Source organism: Asparagus officinalis, chromosome 1 (genome assembly GCF_001876935.1).
Source record: "Asparagus officinalis chromosome 1, Aspof.V1, whole genome shotgun sequence".
In the NCBI taxonomy this organism is placed as follows: Eukaryota; Viridiplantae; Streptophyta; class Magnoliopsida; order Asparagales; family Asparagaceae; genus Asparagus; species Asparagus officinalis.
Window position 1 is genome coordinate 31,611,793 of NC_033794.1, and position 4,324 is coordinate 31,616,116.

The following is a 4,324-nucleotide window of genomic DNA, read 5'->3' on the forward strand; positions in this document are numbered from 1 at the left end:
TTGGACCACATCCCCTTTATTTTTGAGGGGCCTATACACATTTGTCCCTAATAATAATCATTCATCAATTAATTTAACAATTATTAATAAGGTTGTAGACTCTCCACTATCTTGTTGGTAGTGGTGAGGGTCTAAATCTTATAGAGAATGAGGGTCAAACAAGGTAAAACCTAGAAAAATAATGTTGCTATCTAGGGATGCGAAGTTTGGTAACACAAATTCTCTAACTGGCCCAATAAATAGAATAATTAAAATTCCTGAACTAGCTTACCGTTTATCTTGATTGGTATTAGATTAGATCACACTGTTTTATGTCGGTGGCTTGATGGAATCTGTACTTCATAAGTTGGGCCATAAGCAAAGTGTTGAACACTAATTACCGGGTCTGAGATAGGTTGCACCATCCTAGTCCGAATAGGATGGATTCCCCTACTTATAATTTGCACTCGTTTTGCCACCATCAGCCACTTCCGAGTAACTAGTAAGTACAATGCACCTACTTATCATGGAAGCAATCAAGCGATTGTATGTTTGTGAAATGGGGAATATGACATTGAAGAGGCTTCTTTTTTTTAAAGGAAATACAAGACTTAGCTCAACTTATTGATGGAGAACAAACGAAAAAGACATGAGTAAGAAAAATACAATATGATGTTGGCGGTGTAAGGAATTACACCACGAGCTAGGTGATATTACACTAGACATGCATGTATTATGTGACGTCCCTGGTTTCACACAAGGGTACAGTCCAAGATGAACCCAAGGATGTCAAATCTGTAATGCACCCACACAGTGCAACAACACGTTTCACCATTACAGTAATATCTCTCTTGTGAAATCAAATAATAAACAAGTGTATGTACAAGACAGATAGAATAAAGATGATAATGTAATGGACATGATAAAGGAATGAGATATCCAAATAAACATGTTCATGTTCCAACTGAATAAAAGAGAGTGCAACTGATAAACTGAAATAAATGTGAAATATCCCAATACATAGAGTCAAGTGAAATAATGCTAAGGCAAGCATTCAATCTTTACAAAATGTCTGAAATAAACAATATCTAATGTGAAGCACTATTGACTACTAATTGTAGGCGTATAAAATTGCTTATAGGTCCCTTAGCATAGCTCGGCACAAACCGACGAACCAACGAGGCCGCGCGGCGAACGCGTCCCCTAACTGGCTGGTCAATATTGTCGGTAGACGACTCTCGTTAGAATTCCTCTTATCATTCAACCGACAGTCTTCTCCACTATCGTCGACGGAAACGGTTGAGTCTGGCCGTGAGGTGTCTTGGTTTTGCGGCATTCAGTAGCTGAGGGCGGCCTTTCGGAAAAGTAGTCCAAAACGTCGTTCAGGGGACCGCCGTCTGATCGCAAGGCTTGGCATTCAGACAATACTGCCCGAGAATGAAGTTTGGAGAACAGGGGGCATTATCGAGTTTCGCTGTTCTCGGGGACGTTCCTTTTCCATCGGTTTTATTCCGTACCCCGCCCCAGCTATCGACTATTTACAACTCGTTACTGGTTTGAACGATCCGGAACAGTAAGCCTATCGTGGTGTTGCGACGAGCTTTACTCAGGTATAAACAGTTAAATCGTCATCAAGATGATTGAATAGTTTCGCCATTACTGAGGGGGATTGCCAATTCTTAAGGGGCTTCTTTCAACTCACTACCAAGTACAGGGGCGAAGTACAAGATAATTGCGAGTGATATGCTCGAAACATGCCTCTTTGGGCTGTGAGTTCTTCTCGCTGCCGCCCCCCTCGGGCGGGCTTCGCTGGACCTTGCAAAATGGGCGCAAGGTGTGGTGCGCGCGAGCTGCCTTGGTCTCTTTGTCATGTTGGAGTTGACGACAGACCAAGAGCGCAATGACAAGCATGTTGGCGTTCGTCCGCGGCGGGCCTTCTTCAAAATCTGGAACGCCAAACGGATCTTTGGAACTAGGAGGCTCTTGCCATCTGCAGTCTCCTCCCGTTCGTTGTTCGGGAATCGGAATCCGAAGAACGGCTCCACAAGGCAAGACTGGCTTCTTTCTTTGGGCAAGCGATTCTGCAATGATCTGCCGCCGGAGAAGCCTGTCTAGGGGAATTATATTTCGGCTGTTGAATATGGAAGTTGTCTTACGCTCGGTGGTTGGAAGACTTTAGGTTGGAGGGCTGCTGAATTGATATTCGCGTCCACACATTTGGCGGGGTTGATGGCGCTTTCCCTGACTTGGGCTGGGCGCACTCTCTTATTTAAGCTTTTTTTCCCTTTCCTTACAAAAACGCGGGGATAATGGTCGGCCCTCAGCGGCCGTTGACGGATTCTGCAGCGGAGGGAAATCTATTGCTTGGTGTAAGCGTACGCGGCGTTTCGTGAATGCGCTCGTATCATCTGGACTTCGGAGTGTCGGGAGACGGTTCCGTTTGAAACCCGGATACCATTCTCGTATCGTCACGGCGGCTTTGGAGGGAACCGTCTCGCCATTTCTTATCAGTTTGTTGAGGCGGTCTGTTTGCCTCGTCCTATTCTTCAGATAACCGCGTTGGTAGGCGGACGACACTCTTAGCACGAGAGCGGGATGCGAGGAGGTTCTGTCTACACCCGTCCGTAGCAATAGCGACAATCCGGCTTTGGCGCGAAATTGGGCCAGCGCGCGAAGGGTGCGTTGAACGAGTCGGCCTCTGGCGGCTCTTTTTGAGGGAGGAGTCACAGAACGGCCCTTCAAACAAGTGTGAAGAGCGTTGACAGAGAACAGGGTTTGTACCGTGACGCAGCCGTCATTGAGGTCGGTGGAAGCTTCACCTGACGTAACTTTGGCATGCAGCTGGGGTTGAGAGCCGTCGTTGGTAATTCTGGACATGTCTGCAACTCAGACGGAAGAGCCTTTCTATTGTCTCATAGGAGGAGAATTTTGCTTGGACTTGGCGCGGGGTGAAGTTGATTTCCGTAGCGGAGGATGAAAGGTAACTCTTCCTGCCTCGAACTGCTGACGCCTGGTACGAATTCGTACGTCGACTTTTGTCCTCTCCTCGAAACCGGGATCGGAATCCGCGGGAACGGCTGCCGACAACCGTGAAGATCTCGGGGCGGCTGAGGGATGCGTGGCTCCCACTGTGGGTCCGCCAGAATTGGTTCGCGGAAGGTGAAAATCGTAGCCTCATTGAATTCATTGCTATCGTGCTTGAATATAACAACTTTTTTTATTGAGTTAACAAAGATACCGGTCTTTTTTTTAGATACCGGTTTAAACAGAAGCAAACGAATCAAAAGGGGTAAAAAATAAAAAAATTAGCAAACTTTCCCTTTAGAAGCGCAAATGCGCGAGCAAATCGCTGTTTTGCGGTCCGCTCGGCCATTTGTGTGGGTTCTTTGGTCCAGACCGGCCGGGTTAAATCCGTGACGGCACGCGAAGCGGCGATCTAGATAGCGCGGGTCGGATCTACCACGATTTGACGGATATTATTCGCGCAAAGGGAATAATAGCCGGGGAGGATTAGTTTCACTGGCAAGGAAATAATCGGGTCGCAAATCTCGGGAATCAAAACGGCCAAGTCTTTGATCGCGGAGTGTCAGTTTCGGTGGGTATGATACTGAGATAATGATTTTTTATACGGGCTCTGCGAACACACTTAGACGAGCTGCCTTTTTCTTTGTGACGGTGGACGCTGTCGCCGCGAGAAATTGCAGCATCTGAATGCTTCAAGTCCTCGAAAGTCCTCAAAAGCTTCAGCGCTCAGAAGTCTCCAAATTCGGCATGAGTTGTCGGCTCATAGTTCCAACAGCTTTTTGAAATGAAACAAGAGGGGCCTATTTATAGGCTCCCTTTACTGTGCCCAGAGAGCGCACAGAAAGATCTGGGTCGGCACACCCATGGGGTGGGCCGGCAGGCTGGGTCCGAGCCGCACCCATGGTTGGTCGGGCTTTGAGGCGCTGAGCCCGGGGACCCTTGGGTTTTGTTTCGGTCAGCTTGTGTCGCGCGGTTGTATCCCGTGCCTTTTGTACCGTGAGATTCGGTTGTGCAGGTTGAATTTATGGTCCTGCTGGGATTCGGATGATACTGATTTTGGCAGTAAGTCGGATTCCGCTAAGATTATTGGTCAGTTAAATCCACGTTCTGGAGTTCGAGTACCGAAACGCGGATTCATGAGGAATTCGAGTCGTGATTTTCGGGTAACCGAGTCCGCTTCTGTTAGTTTGATGACTCGCTTGATATCCACAGCGGACTGTTGTGGCGCATTGCATCCCAGCGGCGCAGAAATTGGATGTGATTTTCGTTAGGGCTGTGTCGTGCGATTTCGTGCACGACGGCTCGTCGCCCTCGTGTGGTG